This window comes from Ambystoma mexicanum, chromosome 7p (assembly GCF_040938575.1).
Source record: "Ambystoma mexicanum isolate Mex_15411 chromosome 7p, UKY_AmexF1_1, whole genome shotgun sequence".
Lineage (NCBI taxonomy): Eukaryota > Metazoa > Chordata > Amphibia > Caudata > Ambystomatidae > Ambystoma > Ambystoma mexicanum.
In genome coordinates, this window is record NC_090939.1 from 41941319 (window position 1) to 41969042 (window position 27724).

General features: G+C 53.5%; 1 protein-coding gene across 3 annotated transcripts in view; it reads right to left on the minus strand.

Annotated features, from left to right (window-relative positions):
- Positions 1 to 2162: 2162 nt before the first annotated feature.
- The window catches only part of LOC138525662 (uncharacterized), a 589674-nt gene continuing 564112 nt past the window's right edge, over positions 2163 to 27724 (minus strand). For all 3 annotated transcript variants that reach the window (XR_011283400.1, XM_069635730.1, XM_069635731.1), the window contains one exon: positions 2163 to 7053. The gene's annotated coding sequence lies outside the window, so the exon portion shown is untranslated. The remainder of the gene's footprint in view (positions 7054 to 27724) is intronic.

Below are 27724 nucleotides of genomic sequence, written 5' to 3' on the forward strand. Positions count from 1 at the left end.
TTAGGCAAAAGGGCAGCATACACGAGGTTTTCCAGGAGGTTGAAAAGCAAAAAGAAAAAGGTGAGTAAGCAAATACAGAAAATAGGAAAATGGCTTCAAATCGCTTCTCCCCGGCCCCCTTGGTGACCTAAGAATGTAATCCAAAAAGAGCATTGAGAAATAGCAAAAAAGTGGAAAAAGGACAGAGAAAATAAAAGGATGAGAGATAACCTACATGGAACGAGGCTGGGGCTAGGAGGAGGACAGCTGGTTGCTGTAGAAGATGATGCAAACAAAGGTTCCTGGAAGTTCGGGTCAAACAATCCAGACAATCCTGAGGAAGCAGAAGGGTCAAACAAACCAAGTCAGTGGCCAAAAACCAAAGGACAAAACAGTCATCCAATCCAGACAATCCTGAGGAAGCAGAAGGGTCAAACAATCCAAGTCAGTAGCCAAAAACCAAAGGACAAAACAGTCATCCAATCCAGACAATCCTCAGGAAGCACAAGGGTCAAACAATCCAAGTCATTAGTCACAAGCCAAAGGACAAAACTGTCATCCAATCCAGCCAATCCTCAGGAAGCACAAGGGTCAAACAATCCAAGTCATTAGTCACAAACCAAAGGACAAAACAGTCATCCAATCCGGACAATCCCGAGGAAGCAGAAGGGTCAAACAATCCACGTCAGGGGTCAAAAACCAAAGGACAAAGCAGTCATCCAATCCGTGAAACCCCAGTCCAGAGTCACTACCCAGGGTAAGGAAGAAAAACTCTGCCCAAGCCAAAACACTACCCAACGCCAGTCTAGTAAAGAGATGCTGAATTCAGAGACAATTCAGCAGACCAATAAAAGTAGAGAAAATGCTACCCCGACAAGAGGTCAGCTGAGAAGCACTGTGGCCTACCTATACGACCAATGGATGACAAACTGTACAAGGAGAGTATCTCATTTGAAAGTTGAATGCAATCCTCAGGCAGACTGTTAGGGAGATTTTCCTTAGACACTGAGGTCAGGGTCTTTAGGTGTATCTTCCCGGCCCGGCTCAGGTAGTGCTAAAGATTCCCTCAAGCTGTCTAAGTGCTAGTCATGGCAGAGCAGCCCAGGCCTCACTCTCAGGCAGTGGAGTGGGGTTGTTAGTGGGTACAGTACATGTTTTTTATTTAAACCCAGTGAGAGAATGGCCACACTACATTTTTGACCAGGGCTTAATTTGCACACACCCCTAGCCAATAGCAAGGGATAATTTACTCCTTGAGAGTAAGACATGGTGTGCTGTACATGTGTGTAGAAAGCAGATGGTGAGTTATTTTGGATGCCTTGCTAGTAGCTTGCTTTTACCCATGACATAATCTTTATATCAGAAAATTCAAATAGAAAAGCAATAATAACAGGTAAGTAGCACAGTTTTAAGTAAGAGTTCTTTAGAGTTCTTTAGAGTCACTAGAGAGTCTCACCTAGAAAGGGAAAACACACTAAGAGGTATGTAAAGTCTTTTCTGTCTAGGATGTGTAACATGGTCAGGGGGCACAGGGATTCCTCCCAGCTTTGGGTAGGATGTCTACCAGGGCATACGCCTGAGCCGTGGGGAAGGGTGTTGGGAGGGGCCAGTCCCTGAACCACGTTGTCTTTTGTGATAATGTGTGGCTGTACCAGGTCATCCTTTGTTCTTTTGTTTAGTTTAATAATCTTTATTGAGATTATAATAAGTTAAGAACAAGACATAGTAGTAACAGTGCAGATGACAATGAAAAGCAGTAATGAACAAAATATGAATGGAGGCAACTAGGTGAAACAGACAATGATCTGATAAACAAATGAGTGATGCGATGGAACTGATTAGTGAAACATACATATGCACCAACATCTGCAAGCCAAGGGGAATTCATGAGACGAAGACAAACAGGGGAAGGGACAGGGGGACACACAAGAGAACAGTGGGAAGGAGGAAGGGGAAGGGGACGTAAAACAATGTCATGCTTGGAATCATTGATACATAAAACAAAAGAAAACTGATAATCAAATATAAAGGGAAAGTAAATGCACTGATCACTGTAGCAGGTAAAAAATAAACAGCTCATGAACCATGAGAGGACATACTAAAGTAGTCTAGCTAACGAATGAAATGAGCCATTTGGCATTATACTTGGGTATAGCATCGAGGTAAGAAGCCATACAAAGGTCAATTCTTTGCACATGGCAGATCGTGTTCCACCATCCTTTAATGGAGATATTTTGCGAGTATTTCCAATTGACATTGATGAGCTTTAGAGCAGGAACAATGAACAGATCATAAAGCTTGGCAGAAGAATGTAAATTAATATCATTGACAGCACGGCTACCTAGGACATTGACCATAAAGATTAGCTTAAGAAATCTCCATACCTCATTGCAAAACTTAAATACAAAGGGACAGTCAAGAAACGTATGTTTGTAGGAAGCAGGGGCCCCACCACATGACCAACACTTACTACCTGCACCGGCCTTATATTTGGATAATTTCAGGGGGGTGATGAAGGCTCTGTGAATGAAGAAATACAGAGCGAGGCAGCAGACCACTAGAGAGAGCCAGTGACTTCCCTAAAGCTTCTGAGGTTCTGCCACCTACTCTACACCAGAAGCATTACTCACTGCAGCTTCAATTGAGCGGTGAGCTGACCACGAGAGAGAGCCGGTGACTTCTCTAAAGCTTCTGAGGTTCTGCCACCTACTCTAAACCAGAAGCATTACTCACCGCAGCTTCAATTGAGCAGTGAGCTGACCACGAGAGAGAGCTGGTGACTTCTCTAAAGTTTCTGAGGTTCTGCCACCTACTCTACACAAGAAGCATTACTCACCGCAGCTTCAATTGAGCGGTGAGCTGACCACCAGAGAGAGCCAGTGACGTCCCTAAAGTTTCTGAGGTTCTGCACCTACTGTACACCAGAAGCATTACTCACCGCAGCTTCAATTGAGTGGTCAGCTGACTACTAGAGAGAGCCGGTGACTTCTCTAAAGCTTCTGAGGTTCTGCCACCTACTCTAAACCAGAAGCATTACTCACTGCAGCTTCAATTGAGTGGTGAGCTGACCACGAGAGAGAGCCAGTGACTTCCCTAAAGCTTCTGAGGTTCTGCCACCTACTGTACACCAGAAGCATTGCTCACCGTAGCTTCAATTGAGCGGTGAGCTGACCACTAGAGAGAGCCGGTGACTTCCCTAAAGCTTCTGAGGTTCTGCACCTACTCTACACCAGAAGCATTACTCACCGCAGCTTCAATTGAGTGGTGAGCTGTCCACAAGAGAGAGCCGGTGACTTCCCTAAAGCTTCTGAGGTTCTGCTCCTACTTTACACCAGAAGCATTACTCACTACAGCTTCAATTTAGTGGTAAGCTGACCAGAGATCTAGTAAAGAAGATAACAGACTGTTGGGTTTGCCATGCACCAAAAGGGGGGCAGAGCTAAAAAGGGCTTATTTAGCCTTACACCGGGGGAAAAGGCAACATTAGGTTGGGCCTCAAGATCAGGTGGAACAAGGTCCCAATAAGGGAAGAGGGTGATGGGAAGAGTGATTGAGAACATGAAGACACCATCTGAAATCATTAAGACCATTGTTTGGGAACACTAGAGTTAGGGTACCCTTAGTCAATCCCGGGGGGAATGAGATAGACAAGGCTGTGGCCTTTATTCCCTCCACGGTAGAGAGGTTAGCCATCATTAGTGTTTACGCAAACCTTGGGCAATAGGGAACCCACGGGAGGATGAAGAACCAGCTAGAATAACCCCCTCTTCAGACTTTGCTACAACCTCCATCCGCTCATCACAAATAGTTGAAAAAGTTGTAAATAAAAACTCTTAAACTTTCTTCCCGGCTTGTGAGTTATCAGGGCCATCTGTAACATCTGGCAAGTTCAAGTATAGACCTGTAGGGCAGATGTGGGCAGTCGTTGCCAAGAAAGAGTTACCTTTGTGTGAAAGTGTCCTAAGGAGCAGTTCTTGGAGTTCCAGTGGAGGGAAGCTTTCAAGAGTCCAGTGAAGATGAAGAGGCCCAGGGATGAAGAAATCTACAAGGAAAGACTCACCAGCAGCACCGGACGGTCAGGACAGCAGTACCCTGGGGGGCGAAAAAGCAGCTCTGCAGTCCTCTGTTTACTGATGTGGTTCCTATACACATTGCTCAGTGACCAATCAGGGCGCAGTGACTGCACATCCCTGCAGGAGGGACCCTGAGACTCTTGGGCAAAGCGGTTACTCTTGATCCAGTGATTCCCAGGTCCATGCTTGAGGCCAGAGGAGCCAAAAGGCGAGTTGGCTCCAGTTGGTGGTAGTCATTGATGTAGGGTTCCGACATTGTCCTCTGGCACAGAATTCAGCTTCTACGGATGAGGCCGGCTTGGAAAGACCGCAAGGAATAACGAATATTGAAGAAAGTGTGAAGAAGTTGCACCGGAGAGGAGCCTGCCACGGATGAAGGACTGAGAAAGTGACTTTGGTAGTGCAGTTGCAGGAACCAGGGCAGGGCCGTCCCCACAGCTTCCCAGTTTGGGTAGATGGAACCAAGACAGTTGCCTGATGTCCTGTGTGAATATTCTATGGTATTTTTGGCACAGTGGGCCTCATTACACGTTAGGCTGTGAACCAAGGTGCTAATACATCTTGGTCCATGCCGGTAAATTACCAGCACCACCTTGGAGGAAAGGGGAATTACCACCCTATTCCAAGGTTGGGAAGGCGCTAATTCCCCCTTCCTCCATTGCCCTTCCCCATTCCCATTTTTGCCCCATAGGGCATAATGGGAATGAGGAAGGCACTAATTACGGTACCGCAAATTGCGGTACCGTAATTAGCACCTTGGTCCCTTTGCGGGTTGGTTTTTAACACCTGCCAAAAGCAGGCGTTAAAGTATCCAACCCGCAAAGGGACCTCGTAGTAAGGCGGTAAGGGTTTACCGGTACCAATGCCCTTACAGGTATCGGTAAACCCTTACCGCCTACCGTGTAATGAGGCCCAGTGTCTTTGGAGACCTTGCAGTGAAAGGGCGTCTGCTTCTGGCGATACAGGCAGAGTCACACCATTAGCAGCTACAGGAAGTCATGGCTTTTGAATAGGTGCTGTGATCTAGTTGTCCCCTTCGGATCAGGGAAAATTGGTGCAACGTCTGCCTTCTGACCCTATTTCCCCTGCTCTGGCTCTCATGCCTCCAGGCTAAAAAATGTGCTTCAACCTGTCCTATTATAAAGCCCCATCACAGGGAGCTGATGGAAGCTGACTGGGGGGGCCCCCTCATTGTCTATTCTCCCAGCTAGGACAAGGAATCCAGTGGGGGTTGGTCAGAGTGGTGGTAAATGGGAATGGGGCACAGAGGGAGCTGATGGAAGCTGACTAGGGGGGCCCCCTCATCCTCTATTCTCCCAACCAGGCCAAGGAATCCAATGGGGGTTGGTCAGAGTGGTGGTAAATGGGAATGGAGGTCAGGGGGAGCTGATGGAAGCTGACTAGGGGGGGCCACCATCCTCTATTCTCCCAGCCAGGCCAAGGAATCACAGTGGGGGTTGGTCGAAGTGGTGGTAAATGGGAATGGAGGTCAGGGGGAGCTGATGGAAGCTGACTGGGGGGGGCATCATCCTCTATTCTCCCAGCCAGGCCAGGGAATCACAGTGGGGGTTGGTCGGAGTGGTGGTAAATGGGAATGGAGGTCAGGGGGAGCTGATGGAAGCTGACTGGGGGCCCCATCATCCTCTATTCTCCCAGCCAGCCAGGCCAAGGAATCACAGTGGGGGTTGGTCAGAGTGGTGGTAAATGGGAATGGAGGTCAGGGGAAGCTGATGGAAGCTGACTGGGGAAGTGGATAGAATAGAAATGGGAGAGCAGATGGGAAGGGAAGAGAGGTGGATTGATGTTGCCACGCTATTTTTCTTGCATCTCTTTTGCCATGTACTGTGTTTTTATACCACAATTATAGCATTTTGTTAAAAAAGGTACAAAACATTTGTTATTTGGGCGTGATTAATTGGGGTTCAGGATCTGCAGTATATAATATACAGTTTCTTTTAGTTTTCATGCTTTGGCAAGAGTTTTTCATTATGGAAAAGGGGGAATCTGATCCTACAAATCTGGGTTTGAATTCAGGCGTCTGCACCTTTTACTGCAGTCCAACACACTAAATGAATTGAAGGGTGCAAATTGATTTTTCCGGATCACGGAAAACATTTTGTTCTGCATCACATAACATAGAGCAGAAGCAAGACTATTAATGTGTTATATCATCCTTAAAGACTTTTAAAGAAAAGGTCTGAAATGCTAACAGCGGTATGAAAAAAACAAGTGACAAGATAATAAATGACAAGAAACAAAATGAAACAAATGAACAAATAAGAAAGAACACATCAATAAACAGCAAAGTAAACACCCGGAAATAAAATAAATGCTATCAGGGGTCTTGTCTTCACTGATAGTGTACTGTACAAGAACATTCCAATAACAAGAAAATACATGAAAATCAAATAAAAACAAGTGGAACAGCAATAGAATAACATGCCATAGCCGCAGTAACCTCCTATGTACCACCGTTAAGTACATGCCTTTTGCACATATTGGGGGCACATCTTGAGCAAGTGTCAGGACCACGTCCCCTCTCTCTCTCCCAATGTTTAAGGTTCTATCTGAGACCATTTCTGAGATCATGGCACATGAGACTTTTGCAGATTTTGACAAACATGACAAACAGAACACGGCAGAGGAACAGAGCTTCACAACAAAGTCTGTATATTGATAACTACCTTAGCAACTAGAAACCGCACACACATATGCAATGGCAGAATCAGTTCTGGAGAGCACAGCTTGCAAACATCAAAATGGCCATAAAACAGGCAAATGCTGCCAAATTACACTATGTAGCCAGGAGTATAAGCGTGTTCAGCTTATAGGCTTGGTAGTTCATGATAGTCAGGTATGATGACCTATCACAGGGACCTTTTGGCCCCCTATGGCAGCTGCAGTCTGTTGATCACAGGAAGGCAGGGCAGGGCTGTGCAGGATAAGGGGTTGTAGATGCTGGATGCCAGGTTGTGCTGCGTCCCATGCCTCAAATGCGACACTGCATGAAATGGATGACATGACACAGCATCAGTCTTTTGCTTTTCTTGAGTGTATTATGCTCGCTCTTCAAGTCAAACTGCAATATTCAGCTACAGTTTTAAATATGTTCACATATGAAAGCAACAACATAATGTCAAAAGTTGTTTAATTATTGCAAGCATTCTAATGTAAAGGATGCTGCCATCAATCGTGCTGCTAAACCAAACGCTCACCAAGGCCTTTGTGATGAAGTTACATTAACTTTCCTTTGCTTTCCTTCACAACCTTCTTGCAAGATTTAGCCGCCTTTTAATAGGGAAACACTATAAACATTCTACTATAAAATAGCTTCCTTCATTCTCTTGCATATAGTGTCCCTCCCTATAATCTTGAAGTATGTGAGTTATTTTACTGAATTCCGTTCCTGCCCAGTCTGCCCCCTTGGAACTCTACCCACTGGTGTTCTTGTGCGCGGGTCACATTATTGTGGGGCAGTAGGTGATAGTATTAGTACCTTTTCATTTAGCTGTGGCCCTTCACCCAGGGGACACCCAGGGGACATGAACAGAGCCAGAGATCTCAGGTCTGGTCTCAGCAAGAGTCTGACATGCTCTTTATTTATTTATTTATTTATTTATTTATTAATCATCCAAAGCCCGCAGGCATCGGGGCGCTACACAAAACATAGAACCAAACAAACAAAAATAACATAACACCATAGGTCTTCATACTAGCAAGGACATTTTTAAACCAGTTAAAAGGGCAGAAAATCTAATCCACTATGAGTTTCAAATTGGAAGAGCCTTTAGGAAATATGGCAAATTACTGGCCCCACATCCTACTATTACACAATCCCTATTTCCGCAGGTGCACCAATTGTCTATCTCCAGTCTACGAAGCATCTTCAAGTCAGAGTTTCTAACCACTCCTGGTCCAGTCCTTTGACGGAGCCATGCCAATACGTTATTCACTTTTAAATTGCATTTTTGCTTGTTCATTTCTAAAGTTTGGGGACTGAATTAAACCTTTTTTCTTTTTTTGCACATATTTTTAATTTACATGGTGGTGGACAGCCAATAGGCACAATGATGCGTTTTGTTATGTTAGCTTCTAACAAGTCTTTGGTGTGTGGAGACACACTGAGCTTTGGTATGGAATAAGTCTTGGAAAAGCACATATAAAACCCTGGCTCTCCTTGCAGTTCCTTAGCCAGTATAAGTGGACCAACATAAAAACCTCAAAACCATTCTGTTCAACAAATACGCCTAACTGTATCCTACTTACCATTGCTGCTGCAACCGTACTAATTATGTAACCCAGCAACTGTTCTATTTTCAACTGTCTTGTTTTTACCAATGTATAATGTAACCCAGCAACTGTTCTACTTCAACTGTGTTTTTCCAACTAATGTAACCTGGCGCCTCTTCCAGGTTTGGGTGCTATCAACAAATTACATTTAATATTTAATGTGATTTAGTTTTAAAAACAAACTTTACACATATATTGTACAAATATAAAACAATACAATATCATACTAATAGCATAATATCCATCAAATCCTAACATTGAAATCATAACATTCAAATAACAATAATAAATGTAAAAAACATTTAAACATCATTTTTCATTGAATCTCAACAGAATACAGTTAAATTAAAATAAATAAAATATATCCTTCTCATTCTTACTTTCACCATGTACTCTTTACCTTAAGGGCCAATAATCTCGGAATAACACAGATAGTTGGAATGGAGATATAGTATTTTTATCAGTCTTTGCTCAGGAGTCCTCCAGGAATGATTCAGGGTAAATATTGTATTAATACTTACAGGCCGATTCATGGAATAATTAGCGCGGCGCAAGTGGGCAAAAACGTGCGAATCGCAGTGGAATAGCGAAAATCGCAGTGCAATTGCGAAAATCGCACGAAAAGCAGCGCACGTCGATTCATGGAAGGCCGTGCGCGAGAAAACCAGCGTATGTGCGATAAAAAAGTGCGCGGCGCACGTTGGCGCACAGGCCATCTAACAGCGTGCGCCAGGTCACAGCGAAAATCGCACAGGCCACAGCGAAATTCGCACATAGCGCGGCGCACGCAACAAAAGTAGGCGGAACACGGGCGTAACACTCGGAATGGGGAACAACTTGCCAAAACGTGGGCGTCACGGGGGAAGTACAGGGCACAAGTGCGCGGAACGCCCACATGCTCGCCTACAACACGCATTCATGGAATAGAATAGGGGGAAAAAGCGCACGCTCAAACCAGCCCACAGGCACAAACACGACCGCCACAAGAAAGCAGGCGGTAGCGTCTCTGCGGCTGTAAGAAATGTGCGCCAAAAGGTGCGCCAACAAATAGCACCTATATACTGCCATGATGAATGTCCCATACTGTGGCCCTCCAGGAAAAATGACGTGCAAAGGGGTACCCACAAACACGGACACCCGATTTCAGCAGGGTACGTGCATCACAGGGGTTCGCGTGAAGTTATTCACGCGATCGGGTCTGGGGGAGCGGGCTACGTGTATTTCAGGGGTTCGCGTGAAGTTTCTCACGCGATCGGGCCTGGGTGAGCGTGCTACGTGTATTTCAGGGGTTCACGTGAAGTTTCACACGCGATCGGGCCTGGGGGAGCGTGCTACATGTATTTCAGGGGTTCGCGTGAAGTTTCACACGCGATCGGGCCTGGGGGAGCGGGCTACGTGTATTACAGGGGTTCACGTGAAGTTCCTCACGCGATTGGGGCCTGGGGTAGCGGGCTACGTGTATTACAGGGGTTCGCGTGAAGTTCCTCACGCGATCGGGCCTGGGGTTGCGGGCTACGTGTATTACAGGGGTTCGCGTGAAGTTCCTCACGCGATCGGGCCTGGGGGAGCGGGCTACGTGTATTCCAGGGGTGCGCGGGAAGTTCCACACGCGAATAGCCTGGACGCGTGTATTTGAGGGGTGCACGGGAAGTTCCACACGCGAATAGCCTGGGCGCGTGTATTTCAGGGGTGCGCGGGAAGTTCCACATGCGAATAGCCTGGGCGCGTGTATTACAGGGGTGCGCGGGAAGTTCCACACGCGAATAGCCTGGGTGCGCGTGTATTTCAGGGGTGCGCGGGGAGTTCCACACGCGAATAGCCTGGGTGCGTGTATTTCAGGGGTGCGCGGGAAGTTCCACACGCGAATAGCCTGGGTGCGCGTGTATTTCAGGGGTGCGCGGGGAGTTCCACACGTGAATAGCCTGAGTGCGTGTATATCAGGGGTGCGCGGGAAGTTCCACACGCGAATAGCCTGGGCGCGTGTATTTCAGGGGTGCGCGGGAAGTTCCACACGCGAATAGCCTGGGTGCGCGTGTATTTCAGGGGTGCGCGGGGAGTTCCACACGCGAATAGCCTGGGTGCGTGTATTTCAGGGGTGCGCGGGAAGTTCCACACGCGAATAGCCTGGGCGCGTGTATTTCAGGGGTGCGCGGGAAGTTCCACACGCGAATAGCCTGGGCGTGTGTATTTCAGGGGTGCGCGGAAAGTTCCACATGTGATTTGACAGTGTGGGTCCTCCCAGGTGTACCCTGTACACCCTTCACGGCCCCTGCAGGCAGCCCACACCACAGGGGACTACCCTGCATCCCTGGTCATGTCCCGCAGGCAGCCCACCCAAGATGGGCATGCCCCCCAGCAAAGGCACATGTCTCCTTGAACTAATGAACACCAACTCATGTCCCCTTGCACCCCCACCCCCCAGCACTGTGGGGCACCTGCCAGCAGGCCCCCACCCATGTCCAACTCATGTCTCCCACCACCCCCACACCCCAGCCACCAGGGGCACCCTCCACCAGGCCCCCACTCATGTCACCCACCACCCCCACCCCCCAGCCACCAGGGGCACCCTCCACCAGGCCCCCACTCATGTCTCCCACCACCCCCACACCCCAGCCACCAGGGGCACCCTCCACCAGGCCCCCACTCATGTCACCCACCACCCTCACCCCCCAGCACTGTGGGGCACCTGCCAGCAGGCCCCCACACATGTCCAACTCATGTCTCCCACCACCCCCACACCCCAGCAGTGCAGGGGCACCGTCTACCAGGCCCCCACTCATGTCTCCCACCACCCCCACACCCCAGCCACCAGGGGCACCCTCCACCAGGCCCCCACTCATGTCTCCCACCACCCCCACACCCCAGCAGTGCAGGGGCACCGTCCACCAGGCCCCCACTCATGTCTCCCACCACCCCCACACCCCAGCCGTGCAGGGTCACCCTCCACCAGGCCCCCACTCATGTCTCCCACCACCCCCACACCCCAGCAGTGCAGGGGCAGCCTCCACCAGGCCCCCACTCATGTCACCCACCACCCCCACCCCCCAGCACTGTGGGGCACCTGCCAGCAGGCCCCCACCCATGTCCAACTCATGTCTCCCACCACCCCCACCCCCCAGCCACCAGGGGCACCCTCCACCAGGCCCCCACTCATGTCTCCCACCACCCCCACCCCCCAGCCACCAGGGGCACCCTCCACCAGGCCCCCACTCATGTCTCCCACCACCCCCACCCCCCAGCCACCAGGGGCACCCTCCACCAGGCCCCCACTCATGTCTCCCACCACCCCCACACCCCAGCCACCAGGGGCACCCTCCACCAGGCCCCCACTCATGTCTCCCACCACCCCCACACCCCAGCAGTGCAGGGGCAGCCTCCACCAGGCCCCCACTCATGTCACCCACCACCCCCACCCCCCAGCACTGTGGGGCACCTGCCAGCAGGCCCCCACCCATGTCCAACTCATGTCTCCCACCACCCCCACACCCCAGCCACCAGGGGCACCCTCCACCAGGCCCCCACGCATGTCTCCCACCACCACCACACCGCAGCAGTGCAAGGGCACCGTCCACCAGGCCCCCACTCATGTCTCCCACCACCCCCACACCCCAGCAGTGCAGGGTCACCCTCCACCAGGCCCCCACTCATGTCTCCCACCACCCCCACACCCCAGCAGTGCAGGGGCAGCCTCCACCAGGCCCCCACTCATGTCTCCCACCACCCCCACACACCAGCAGTGCAGGGTCACCCTCCACCAGGCCCCCACTCATGTCTCCCACCGCCCCCACCCCCCAGCACTGTGGGGCACCTGCCTGCAGGCCCCCACCCATGTCCAACTCATGTCTCCCACCACCCCCACCCCCCAGCCACCAGGGGCACCCTCCACCAGGCCCCCACTCATGTCTCCCACCACCCCCACCCCCCAGCCACCAGGGGCACCCTCCACCAGGCCCCCACTCATGTCTCCCACCACCCCCACACCCCAGCCACCAGGGGCACCCTCCACCAGGCCCCCACTCATGTCTCCCACCACCCCCACACCCCAGCAGTGCAGGGGCAGCCTCCACCAGGCCCCCACTCATGTCTCCCACCACCCCCACACCCCAGCAGTGCAGGGTCACCCTCCACCAGGCCCCCACTCATGTCTCCCACCACCCCCACACCCCAGCAGTGCAGGGGCAGCCTCCACCAGGCCCCCACTCATGTCACCCACCACCCCCAACCCCCAGCACTGTGGGGCACCTGCCAGCAGGCCCCCACCCATGTCCAACTCATGTCTCCCACCACCCCCACACCCCAGCCACCAGGGGCACCCTCCACCAGGCCCCCACTCATGTCTCCCACCACCCCCACACCCCAGCAGTGCAGGGGCAGCCTCCACCAGGCCCCCACTCATGTCACCCACCACCCCCACACCCCAGCAGTGCAGGGTCACCCTCCACCAGGCCCCCACCCATGTCCCCCTGCCCCCAGGTCCTGACGATACACAATCAAGCCAGTAATGGGCAGCATACCCAGCACAAACACCCAGGCAAGGATTGCATCCACCCACATAGTGAATGCAATTACATGACACAACCCCAATGGCAAGTATGTAAATGAACACATGTCCGTCACACACACATACACAATGGCTGCAAGTGAATGTCAAAACCCATATAATGACATGTATGAAACCAAAGACAAAATAAGACAAGTGGAAGTAAAAAGAAAAAATGTATTAAAGATTAAAAATAAGTAAACAAATCAAACATACAACTATGTGGATAACAAAATAAATGGTCCATGTTGGAGAACAAAAGTAAAAATCAAAAAACGAAAAAGGAATAAAAAAACAAATGTTGACCAAAGCAATATCAAGTAGAAGCAAAAGAATGAAAAACCATTTCCACATGGTGAACACAATAATGAAAAAAAGAAAATTTTCCTTCAAAAAACAAACTAAATACAGGAATGTACCAGGGTCCATGAGCCCAACACCATAAAGGAAACCTACTACTACCTAATGAAAAAAATATATACAAAAAAGTGGCCATTGTCCGAGCGGTCCAAATTAATAAAAACAAATAAAGGAAACCTAACACTAACTAACTATATAACTATATACAAAGGCAGCGGGCAAGTCCTGCGGCTCACTTGTTGATGTTGCTGGCCAGGGCATCATCGAACTCCATGTCGATGTCCTGGAGGCGGGACTCTGTCCTGGCCCCGAGGTCTCGCAGGGATAACCCCATGTTCAGCTCAAACTCCCTGCGAGTTTCCTCGAGGCACTCAGCCCGCCTCAACGCCCGACGCATGGAGAACTCCGCCCTGACCATGGCGGGCCGCTCCTCTTCCGCCCGCTGCCGCTCCGCACCTATCCGCTGGACCAACTCCTCCCACACGGAAGACACCACCATCCCAGGGTTGCCCTGCCCTCCGGCCGATGCCTGCCCCTCTGATCTTGATGGCCCCGAGCCATGATGCCTCCCATGTCGAGCCCGCTGCTGCCTCCGACGCCACTGCCTCTGCCAGCACGACGGCATCCAGGCTGATGGAAACCAGCGACGCCGTCGTGCACGTGCCCTGCCTGATGATGCTGTCACATCTTCCATCTGCTGGGGTCCAGTTGCTGTGTTGTCCACCCCTGCTGGACCTCCGACTCCCAACTGTGGCAGGGATGGGATCCCCACCGAGCTGGCTGCATTGGTCGGGGCAGGTCCACAGGGGGCCCTGGTGGCATCTGGGCTGGAAGACGGCAAGGGGAACGACTGGTGGATAGCCTGCACAGAGGAGGAGAGGGCCGCCACATTGGCCAACACATGCAGGAAACCCCCGAACATGGCCGATCCCAATTGGGCCACGTCGGCACGGTGCACTTCGTGATGACGTGCGTGCTCCTCCCGGGAAGCACGCACGGCATCACGAATCACAGCCGTGCGCATCGCGACCCCAATCAGGACCTTCTCCGCACGGCCAGGGGTTCCCACGTTCGCAGGTGGAGGGGAGTCAGGTGACATGGACATCCCCTCTACCTGCGGACAGGCCTGGGACGGGGCATCCCTGCTGGTGCATGGTGGTGCACTCACAGGGTCAGGGACAGCGACATGCACAGGCCCCTCCACGGTGACCTGTGCTGCCTCCTGCCCCTGGCCCTGGACTGCACCACTTGCACCAGCAGGGATGCCCCCACCAGGCCCCATGTGTGCCCCAGTGGCGGCCTCCTCCTCCTCTGTGCAAACCACCAACCTGGATGGCTCCTCACCGTCTCCCACCGTAGCAGGCCCCTGTGGGGGCTCACCCACCCCTTCCGCTGCAGCCGTGGGGGCAACCCCGCCACCTTGCTCCACAGCGCCGTCTCCGCCCTCTTCTTCACTAGCCGCTGCGTAGAGGGAGACAAAGAACACAAGCATCAGGGCACTGTATAATGGTCCCCTAGACAGGAAGCAATAGCAGATGAGCACCACTGTCAAAGTACACTTCCATCATGTCCCTCCACAACACATGGGTCAGTCCAGGCAAAACACACACAGTAACAGGCATGGTGCATGCCATGGACATTTCCATGCATGTCCAATGGACTCTTGAAACATTCAATGATATGTAACTCACATGCATCATGGCTCATGCCTATCACATGCACACACTTCACCTCAGTCACATCCATCTGGCCCCAAACACACCAAACACAGCGGATACAAGGGTAATTTGGCTGCTTCACTGAATCTGTGCATTGTCACACACATGTGTCATGCATCCATGGCATGCACAAGTCACAGACACGCAGGTCAGGCACACAGACATGGCTACCATATATGTACCTGGCATCAGCACCCATCCCTCACCCCCACCCATGTCCAGGTACAGAGACTGGCATGCTCTCATGTTCAAAATCTGCATAGGGCTCCCCATGCGGCATTTCAACACATGCAACAACCATGTGGATCACACATCACTGGTTGCACATGCATTACCATGATGTCCCTGCACACATACATGCATACATGGCCTATGGCACACATACAGGCAAGTATCATAGAACCAGCACACCGCAACATGCCCTGTCTCACACAGTAATGCTTGGACACTTACCGCTCAACTCCAGACGGGCCTCCCTCTCAAGGATCTGGGCGTGGAGCGCTGGGCATACGCGTTCCAGGACCCTCATCTGGATGGAACTCATGCGGCCCCGGCCCCCCTCCACGAGGCGCCGGGCCTTCACAAGGGTCCTGGACCTCAAGTCCTCCCAGCGCTTCTTGATCTTCAGGACGTCGCGGGTTGCCACACCCTCCGCGTTGATGGCAACCACACAGTCGGCCCAGATCCTCTGCCGTCCTTCCTTGCTGGCGCGGGACGATCCAAAGAGGGCATCATACTGCCCCAGGACATGCTCCACCAGGACACCAACTTCGGTGACAGTGAAGCTGGTGCCCCTCTGCCCCTCTGGCCTGGGGTTGCCACTGGTGCCAGATGTGGAAGTGCCCGACATGGCAACCCCAGAGGCAGGTGTGGGTGGGCAACTGGGTCCTGGGGCTGGGCTGTGGAGCGATGTAATCCCAGTCGGGAGTCTTCAGTTCCAGCAGGGGTGGACACAGAAACTGGACCCCTGCAGATGGCTGATGTGCAGGCACCAAATGGCAGGGCACGGTGGCAGCAGGCAGGCAGGCAGGCAGGCAATAGCAGATGGCACGTGGGAGGCTGCTCGGGGCACTGGGGGGCAGTAACTCGGCCTTCTGGGCAGGAGCGTGGTCTTCCGTGTGTTTTTGCGTGGCCAGCTTGATACGGAGTGATTTGGCACGTGAAAATCCTGCACGTCAGCCTGAAATCCGAGGAAAGGCCCTTAGCGCGTAAGCGCGTCAGCACGCATATGCGATTCTATTGGACCAGAGTCCCTCAGCGCGTAAGCGCGTCTGTGACGTGACCCGCACGGGTGTTCCCCACTCAGCACGTGATGACGGGGCACACGTGGAAATACTGCACGTCAGAGTGTCATCGCGTGTAATTGGACAAAAGTGCGCGTACATGCGATTGGCCTATGTACGTGTATTTAATGGGTGCGCGGGCACTTACACACGCAAGTACGTCAGCGAACCTGTATCCCGTGGTGCGTGTGAATTTCCACACGCTATTGGACTGGGAACTGGATTCCAGGGGTGCGCGGGTCACACGCTCGCCTAGAACACGCGCAAAGCATAAATTTGCAGACTTTAACAATAACAAGCTCAGACGCCAGGATGAACATACCGTTCCTAGCAGCAGTGGCAGTGGGCTACCAAAGGAGGAGGAGGATGATAGTCAGGGCCAGAATATTCACACCCAGAACCAGCCTTTTCGGGATGCCTGATGACCAGGTGTATGGGAGGTACAGGTTTCCACCACACATTATACTGGACCTGGTGAGTGAGTGGGAGGATGACCTCACATCACCCACCCTGTGCTCCCAAGCACTCAGCCCCCTGGAGAAGGTCCTCAATGTACTGCACTTCTTAGCCACTGGATCATTTCAGCGGACAAGTGCCATAGTGGGTGGGGTGTCACAGGCCACCCAGTCACCCTGCCTACACCAGGTCTTGAACATCATCACTGCACGCCCATCAGTCCGCAGGCACATATACCTGCCCAGAAGACCTGCAGAAAGGCATGCTGCCGCCCTGGATTTTTACGCTGTGGCACGATTCCCCAAAGTGCTAGGTGCCATCGACTGCACCCATGTGGCTCTACGTCCCCCCAGGGCATCTGAGCACATCTATAGGAACCGCAAGCACTGGCATTCCATCAACGTGCAGGTAGCATGTAATGCCAAGGGAATCATCACCTCAGTATATGCCAACTATCCCGACTCCACCCACGACAGCTTCATTTACCGAATGTCCACCCTAAGCCGGGACCTAGAAGCTGGGCGGCATGGCGATACATAGCTGCTTGGTGAGTATGTATGCCACTGCACATGCATGCATGTTGGATACTGAGCAAGGTCACAACCCCACCAATGATACCAATCACCACCTCCACAGGGGACAGTGCCTACCCTCTCAGCCCACACATGAGGACGCCAATTTGGAACCCCACCACGCCACCCCAGTTAAGATATAACACAGCCCACATTACAACCAGGGGCATAGTGGAGCGCACATTTGGAGTGCTAAAGTCACGCTTTTGCTCCCTTGACCGTTCTGGCGGGCAGCTGTTATACGCTCCCCCAGTAGTGTGCAGGATCCCCCACACCCCAGCCACCAGGGGCACCCTCCACCAGGCCCCCACGCATGTCTCCCACCACCACCACACCGCAGCAGTGCAAGGGCACCGTCCACCAGGCCCCCACTCATGTCTCCCACCACCCCCACACCCCAGCAGTGCAGGGTCACCCTCCACCAGGCCCCCACTCATGTCTCCCACCACCCCCACACCCCAGCAGTGCAGGGGCAGCCTCCACCAGGCCCCCACTCATGTCTCCCACCACCCCCACACACCAGCAGTGCAGGGTCACCCTCCACCAGGCCCCCACTCATGTCTCCCACCGCCCCCACCCCCCAGCACTGTGGGGCACCTGCCTGCAGGCCCCCACCCATGTCCAACTCATGTCTCCCACCACCCCCACCCCCCAGCCACCAGGGGCACCCTCCACCAGGCCCCCACTCATGTCTCCCACCACCCCCACCCCCCAGCCACCAGGGGCACCCTCCACCAGGCCCCCACTCATGTCTCCCACCACCCCCACACCCCAGCCACCAGGGGCACCCTCCACCAGGCCCCCACTCATGTCTCCCACCACCCCCACACCCCAGCAGTGCAGGGGCAGCCTCCACCAGGCCCCCACTCATGTCTCCCACCACCCCCACACCCCAGCAGTGCAGGGTCACCCTCCACCAGGCCCCCACTCATGTCTCCCACCACCCCCACACCCCAGCAGTGCAGGGGCAGCCTCCACCAGGCCCCCACTCATGTCACCCACCACCCCCAACCCCCAGCACTGTGGGGCACCTGCCAGCAGGCCCCCACCCATGTCCAACTCATGTCTCCCACCACCCCCACACCCCAGCCACCAGGGGCACCCTCCACCAGGCCCCCACTCATGTCTCCCACCACCCCCACACCCCAGCAGTGCAGGGGCAGCCTCCACCAGGCCCCCACTCATGTCACCCACCACCCCCACACCCCAGCAGTGCAGGGTCACCCTCCACCAGGCCCCCACCCATGTCCCCCTGCCCCCAGGTCCTGACGATACACAATCAAGCCAGTAATGGGCAGCATACCCAGCACAAACACCCAGGCAAGGATTGCATCCACCCACATAGTGAATGCAATTACATGACACAACCCCAATGGCAAGTATGTAAATGAACACATGTCCGTCACACACACATACACAATGGCTGCAAGTGAATGTCAAAACCCATATAATGACATGTATGAAACCAAAGACAAAATAAGACAAGTGGAAGTAAAAAGAAAAAATGTATTAAAGATTAAAAATAAGTAAACAAATCAAACATACAACTATGTGGATAACAAAATAAATGGTCCATGTTGGAGAACAAAAGTAAAAATCAAAAAACGAAAAAGGAATAAAAAAACAAATGTTGACCAAAGCAATATCAAGTAGAAGCAAAAGAATGAAAAACCATTTCCACATGGTGAACACAATAATGAAAAAAAGAAAATTTTCCTTCAAAAAACAAACTAAATACAGGAATGTACCAGGGTCCATGAGCCCAACACCATAAAGGAAACCTACTACTACCTAATGAAAAAAATATATACAAAAAAGTGGCCATTGTCCGAGCGGTCCAAATTAATAAAAACAAATAAAGGAAACCTAACACTAACTAACTATATAACTATATACAAAGGCAGCGGGCAAGTCCTGCGGCTCACTTGTTGATGTTGCTGGCCAGGGCATCATCGAACTCCATGTCGATGTCCTGGAGGCGGGACTCTGTCCTGGCCCCGAGGTCTCGCAGGGATAACCCCATGTTCAGCTCAAACTCCCTGCGAGTTTCCTCGAGGCACTCAGCCCGCCTCAACGCCCGACGCATGGAGAACTCCGCCCTGACCATGGCGGGCCGCTCCTCTTCCGCCCGCTGCCGCTCCGCACCTATCCGCTGGACCAACTCCTCCCACACGGAAGACACCACCATCCCAGGGTTGCCCTGCCCTCCGGCCGATGCCTGCCCCTCTGATCTTGATGGCCCCGAGCCATGATGCCTCCCATGTCGAGCCCGCTGCTGCCTCCGACGCCACTGCCTCTGCCAGCACGACGGCATCCAGGCTGATGGAAACCAGCGACGCCGTCGTGCACGTGCCCTGCCTGATGATGCTGTCACATCTTCCATCTGCTGGGGTCCAGTTGCTGTGTTGTCCACCCCTGCTGGACCTCCGACTCCCAACTGTGGCAGGGATGGGATCCCCACCGAGCTAGCTGCATTGGTCGGGGCAGGTCCACAGGGGGCCCTGGTGGCATCTGGGCTGGAAGACGGCAAGGGGAACGACTGGTGGATAGCCTGCACAGAGGAGGAGAGGGCCGCCACATTGGCCAACACATGCAGGAAACCCCCGAACATGGCCGATCCCAATTGGGCCACGTCGGCACGGTGCACTTCGTGATGACGTGCGTGCTCCTCCCGGGAAGCACGCACGGCATCACGAATCACAGCCGTGCGCATCGCGACCCCAATCAGGACCTTCTCCGCACGGCCAGGGGTTCCCACGTTCGCAGGTGGAGGGGAGTCAGGTGACATGGACATCCCCTCTACCTGCGGACAGGCCTGGGACGGGGCATCCCTGCTGGTGCATGGTGGTGCACTCACAGGGTCAGGGACAGCGACATGCACAGGCCCCTCCACGGTGACCTGTGCTGCCTCCTGCCCCTGGCCCTGGACTGCACCACTTGCACCAGCAGGGATGCCCCCACCAGGCCCCATGTGTGCCCCAGTGGCGGCCTCCTCCTCCTCTGTGCAAACCACCAACCTGGATGGCTCCTCACCGTCTCCCACCGTAGCAGGCCCCTGTGGGGGCTCACCCACCCCTTCCGCTGCAGCCGTGGGGGCAACCCCGCCACCTTGCTCCACAGCGCCGTCTCCGCCCTCTTCTTCACTAGCCGCTGCGTAGAGGGAGACAAAGAACACAAGCATCAGGGCACTGTATAATGGTCCCCTAGACAGGAAGCAATAGCAGATGAGCACCACTGTCAAAGTACACTTCCATCATGTCCCTCCACAACACATGGGTCAGTCCAGGCAAAACACACACAGTAACAGGCATGGTGCATGCCATGGACATTTCCATGCATGTCCAATGGACTCTTGAAACATTCAATGATATGTAACTCACATGCATCATGGCTCATGCCTATCACATGCACACACTTCACCTCAGTCACATCCATCTGGCCCCAAACACACCAAACACAGCGGATACAAGGGTAATTTGGCTGCTTCACTGAATCTGTGCATTGTCACACACATGTGTCATGCATCCATGGCATGCACAAGTCACAGACACGCAGGTCAGGCACACAGACATGGCTACCATATATGTACCTGGCATCAGCACCCATCCCTCACCCCCACCCATGTCCAGGTACAGAGACTGGCATGCTCTCATGTTCAAAATCTGCATAGGGCTCCCCATGCGGCATTTCAACACATGCAACAACCATGTGGATCACACATCACTGGTTGCACATGCATTACCATGATGTCCCTGCACACATACATGCATACATGGCCTATGGCACACATACAGGCAAGTATCATAGAACCAGCACACCGCAACATGCCCTGTCTCACACAGTAATGCTTGGACACTTACCGCTCAACTCCAGACGGGCCTCCCTCTCAAGGATCTGGGCGTGGAGCGCTGGGCATACGCGTTCCAGGACCCTCATCTGGATGGAACTCATGCGGCCCCGGCCCCCCTCCACGAGGCGCCGGGCCTTCACAAGGGTCCTGGACCTCAAGTCCTCCCAGCGCTTCTTGATCTTCAGGACGTCGCGGGTTGCCACACCCTCCGCGTTGATGGCAACCACACAGTCGGCCCAGATCCTCTGCCGTCCTTCCTTGCTGGCGCGGGACGATCCAAAGAGGGCATCATACTGCCCCAGGACATGCTCCACCAGGACACCAACTTCGGTGACAGTGAAGCTGGTGCCCCTCTGCCCCTCTGGCCTGGGGTTGCCACTGGTGCCAGATGTGGAAGTGCCCGACATGGCAACCCCAGAGGCAGGTGTGGGTGGGCAACTGGGTCCTGGGGCTGGGCTGTGGAGCGATGTAATCCCAGTCGGGAGTCTTCAGTTCCAGCAGGGGTGGACACAGAAACTGGACCCCTGCAGATGGCTGATGTGCAGGCACCAAATGGCAGGGCACGGTGGCAGCAGGCAGGCAGGCAGGCAGGCAATAGCAGATGGCACGTGGGAGGCTGCTCGGGGCACTGGGGGGCAGTAACTCGGCCTTCTGGGCAGGAGCGTGGTCTTCCGTGTGTTTTTGCGTGGCCAGCTTGATACGGAGTGATTTGGCACGTGAAAATCCTGCACGTCAGCCTGAAATCCGAGGAAAGGCCCTTAGCGCGTAAGCGCGTCAGCACGCATATGCGATTCTATTGGACCAGAGTCCCTCAGCGCGTAAGCGCGTCTGTGACGTGACCCGCACGGGTGTTCCCCACTCAGCACGTGATGACGGGGCACACGTGGAAATACTGCACGTCAGAGTGTCATCGCGTGTAATTGGACAAAAGTGCGCGTACATGCGATTGGCCTATGTACGTGTATTTAATGGGTGCGCGGGCACTTACACACGCAAGTACGTCAGCGAACCTGTATCCCGTGGTGCGTGTGAATTTCCACACGCTATTGGACTGGGAACTGGATTCCAGGGGTGCGCGGGTCACACGCTCGCCTAGAACACGCGCAAAGCATAAATTTGCAGACTTTAACAATAACAAGCTCAGACGCCAGGATGAACATACCGTTCCTAGCAGCAGTGGCAGTGGGCTACCAAAGGAGGAGGAGGATGATAGTCAGGGCCAGAATATTCACACCCAGAACCAGCCTTTTCGGGATGCCTGATGACCAGGTGTATGGGAGGTACAGGTTTCCACCACACATTATACTGGACCTGGTGAGTGAGTGGGAGGATGACCTCACATCACCCACCCTGTGCTCCCAAGCACTCAGCCCCCTGGAGAAGGTCCTCAATGTACTGCACTTCTTAGCCACTGGATCATTTCAGCGGACAAGTGCCATAGTGGGTGGGGTGTCACAGGCCACCCAGTCACCCTGCCTACACCAGGTCTTGAACATCATCACTGCACGCCCATCAGTCCGCAGGCACATATACCTGCCCAGAAGACCTGCAGAAAGGCATGCTGCCGCCCTGGATTTTTACGCTGTGGCACGATTCCCCAAAGTGCTAGGTGCCATCGACTGCACCCATGTGGCTCTACGTCCCCCCAGGGCATCTGAGCACATCTATAGGAACCGCAAGCACTGGCATTCCATCAACGTGCAGGTAGCATGTAATGCCAAGGGAATCATCACCTCAGTATATGCCAACTATCCCGACTCCACCCACGACAGCTTCATTTACCGAATGTCCACCCTAAGCCGGGACCTAGAAGCTGGGCGGCATGGCGATACATAGCTGCTTGGTGAGTATGTATGCCACTGCACATGCATGCATGTTGGATACTGAGCAAGGTCACAACCCCACCAATGATACCAATCACCACCTCCACAGGGGACAGTGCCTACCCTCTCAGCCCACACATGAGGACGCCAATTTGGAACCCCACCACGCCACCCCAGTTAAGATATAACACAGCCCACATTACAACCAGGGGCATAGTGGAGCGCACATTTGGAGTGCTAAAGTCACGCTTTTGCTCCCTTGACCGTTCTGGCGGGCAGCTGTTATACGCTCCCCCAGTAGTGTGCAGGATCATAGTGGCAGCATGTGTCCTGCACAACGTTGCCACACGCCGGGGCCTGGCCGTGGACATGGTGGTGGCCCCACATCCCCAACCACATGCACAGCCGCTGCGCATGGGAGGGGAAAGGGCACGGGGGGAGGCAGCCCGTACACAGCTAGTGGCTAATTACTTCACATAGAAATCACACCCCTGTGCAGTGCACACTGCCCTGGCACATTCCATCTGACAATCAATGATGACTCAACCTGACACTGATCCTGAATGTCTGGAGAATGAACCGGGAATACCATGTCAGCCTGAGATTGTTCACCTGGAAGTGTCACAATGTGTGCATCCCTACCCACACAGACACCACCAATGTAGATTTGTGAAGTTACACATTGAAGCAGCTAAAATGAATACCCACTTGCAAAATGCAACAAGAGGACAGTGCCATGTCAGCCAACCCAACCCCAGCACCGCCACACGACACACCGTGCCATGTCATGCTAATTGCAGGTAAACAAAGTAATCCCCACACCATGACATCAGTCTCACTATGTACAGTGGCACTATTAGAAACCTGCAACACCTGAAATGCTCACAGCAATGCCGGACCAACAACATACTTGAGCACGTACTACCATTAACATGACATCACAAATGTTACATATTAGTAGTCTCACCACCTGGAAATGCCTGCACTCCCACCACTACCAACTGTGCAGTGTTGTCGCCATGTAGAGTTGTAGGTGCACTGCTGCCAACATGGACCCCATCTCCAGACTAGAGGTCCTTGTGTGGACATGAGGAAGGGACCTGCAAATTGGGAGGTAGACACAGAAGAAGAGTTACACATCAATGCAACATGCAGTGTACAACACAACAGCAATATGCACTAGGAATGTATACACAGTATTGACTACAGACTGGCCACACAGCTCATGGGAGTCCAACGTCACTGTGTAATTCACTGTCACTTGGGCACACCCTTTGCAAGCCCATGGAAACGGGAAGCAGGAGGGGTGTGTGTGACTCAAACCCAAGCATCTGAACCAAATACATTACAAGCCTGCATGTGCCCAGCCACAATGCAGCGTATGCCCACAGGAACCACGGAAGCCAACAGATCGTCCCAAAAAAATTGGGAATAAAAGAAATCAAAATAAAAATAAAAATAAGAAACAATCAAAATGGCCATTGATGGGCCCGGGGGGGTTGGGGAGGCCACCCAGGAGGTCCGAGGACAGGATGCACACCAGAACCCACCTGCGTGGATCCTGGGAAGATAAAACACCTCCATGGGCTCATGGCCCACACGGCTACCCTATTGTGGGAGTATCACTGCTGTCGCTATTATCACCCTGTGCAGCTGCATCCGGAGGTGGTTGCACTATGGGAGGCAGCCCACGCAAGGCCCTAGTCTGCTCCTCCATGGCTGCAAGCATGCGGGTGTGGTAGGTCTGGTTCTAGAGGATGAGTGTGCGGAGGTCCCCATGCAACAACTCACGGGATGCCCGGACCTCCGCCCTCGTTGCCTGCATCTCAGCTGAGAGCGTACGGGTGAGACGCTCCAGCTGCTGTTCTGTCCTTTGGTGTGTTGAAGCCTCAAGCTCAACAAGAGTCGTCCTGAGGTGAAGGAGCTCCTGCCTCAGGGCTTCCCTGTGGCCCTGGGACTCAATGGAGATGGCCTCCTGCAGAGTCGCCAGTGCCGCCCGCCTGTCCCTGTTGGACCCCAACATGTCCTCCCTGTGTGACTGGCAGATGGAGTCGGTTGCCTGCTCTAGTCGCTCCATCAGCCTTTCTGGGGGGACAATGGAAGTGGCCACCCTATCCATGGCCTGAGCCATCATCTCGGATGATGCAGCCTGTTGGGTTGCCATACCGTAAATGGATTGCTCCCATGCGGTATTGCCGGGTGGCGTACGGCCACCACGTCGGCGGGCACCACACCTGTCTGGGGCAAGGCGAACTGCGCCTTGCTGTGCCGGCACTGCCTGAGGCTGCAGGACTGCATTCCCCCTCTGATCTGCTGGCCCAGGAACAGGATCAGATGTCGCGGAGTATGACCCTGCATCCGTAACCACCGAAGGCGTAGCTGCCAACACTGACATCCCCATTGAGGGTTCTGACCCTGGTGCAGGTGGGTGAGACAGAACAGAATCCCCCCCTGAGTACAGCTCGGGGGAGGTGCAGCCAGAGACACCCCTTGAGAGCACGACCTGCAGCACTTGTGGGTTCTCCCCCACCACCACACCACGTCCCTCACTGGTGGTTGGTCGGCCCTCGGACCCCTCCTGGGTCTGCACCATCTCCACAACCCCAGCAGTATCAGGTGCGTCTTCCCCTGCAAAGACATGAAAACAAAGAAATGGAAACAGGCATTAGCACCATGGCACACAATGAGGGCTGAGAAGCAAGAGAACCAGTACTTGATTGACACATGTCCCACATGACTAAAACCCTCCCATGCATGCACCCTCACTGCGTATGAAGTGCAGGCAAATGGCACACACTGATGACACCAAGATGGAAGATGAACACATTTTCTGCATGCTGCCTGGCAGTAGAATCACACATTGGCCTGTGATTGCCAGGTGAAACACACATGCCATCACACAGATGGCATGTACCATTGCTATTGAGTGAAGATGGAGAGGAGGGCAGCACCTATTCATTCAGTCCAGTTCCCGCATGTAATTGCTTTTCTAATTCTAACAGGTCAGATTTTTCACATGGAGCTGCCAGTCTGAAATGGTCCAATTGCACAGGGACATGTGTGTACAAATGATATCCAGGTAACAAAGTCACTCCACTTTACCATACCCATGTCAGACATGTGACTAGTGGACAGCGACATGGCTAGTGAAAGTGGTGGAATGCAAACAAACTGACTGAATGAACAGCGAAAAATAAGCAAATATGTTGTGGCAAGGTTGTCACCTTGGGGGCAACTGGCGTGCAGTTGGGCTAGATGTCTACTGTTGGCAGAAGGGATACTGCTATGGCCAATGCAGCTGCGCAGGAAGTATTGCATGAAGCACATGGCTGACCCATACGACTCAGGCGCACACACTCTCACCTGGCACACAAACAGAAGCCCTCACACACACACCATGCACATGGATGACACACACATGCATGTGCACTCACCGGACAATGCCTCGTAATCAGCCAGATCTCCCACGCCTTGGATCTGTTCCTCCGTGACGTAGGTCCCAGCGACTGACTCATGTGGAGTGAGTTCCATGTCTACTACTGGAGACCCACCTCCAGTCACTAGAGTTGCGGCATGACTTGAGGCCAGCTTACTCTTTGCCCTGCGCTTTAGGTCATTCCAGCGCTTATAGCAATCATTGGCTGTGCGCCTCACAATTCCAAGGGCACTTACGATGTCCGCAACGGTCTGCCAGTGTGCCTGGCGTTGTGCAGGTGTGGTATTGGATCCTGCAACAATGACCATCTCGTTGTCATGTCCGGACACATACTCGACAAGTGCATTCAGTTCGTCATCCGTGAAGCTGGGCTTCCTGGACGGGCCGGACTGTGTAGCCGGACGAGCACTCTTCCTCTTCCGCTTGGAAGGTGGTGGTGATCCTGAGTGTCCTGCGCCGCTCTGGACACTAGGGGCAGGAGCCCTGGTGGACTCTGTATCAGGAGTGTGGGATTGCACACTCAGCATGGGAGTTGGTGCAGGCATTGGCTCTAGTGTGATGGTGTCAGGAGGAATGTCAGCAGCATGGACTAGGACCGACACTGTCCTGGCTGGGTGTGTGAGGGCTGGGGTGGATGGAGCCGCAGCTGCCCCTGCAGCCTCTCCGCCCTGCCTCCTTGGTGCAGCAGATGACCTTGCTGCCCCAGATCCACGTGGCATGATGGCATCAACGTGCACCAGCGCACGTGTCGTAGCCCTGCTGACCTGGAAGTCAGCCATGGAGTCATCCAGGTCTGGTGCCACAATGGGCTGGTCCAACAAGGGCTGACCATGGATGGTGTCAGCCACATCAGCCTCAATGGGAGGGGGGGGATTATGGGTGCCCGTGACTGGTCCTCCACACATGGGGGGACAGGCTCACCCTGCAAGTTACGACCACGTCCCCTACCGGATCCACCACGGCCACCACTTGTGGCTCTTCCACCTTGGCCACCCTTACGGAATCCTCGCCTCCCAGCCATGGCACTGATGTTAATGTGCGTATGGGAGTGGATGTAGACTATTGTCCTGGGCAATTGGGGGTCAAAGGGGTTGGGTACCAGATGGTAATTGTACCCTAGTGCTCTAGCAAGGCTGAATGTAACCCCTGGGGAAAGATGACGGGTCACGCAACGCACAGGAGGCCCAAAAAAGGGAGATGACGTGCACACAACCCCTCCTAGACCACGTGTGCAGAAAGAAAAACCTGCACTACGCTGTGGCACCCAGAAACACAAGAATGAACGTATGCGTGTCACACGCAGCCTAGAATGACCTCTGAAGGGGTAGGCTACACACGGGGCAA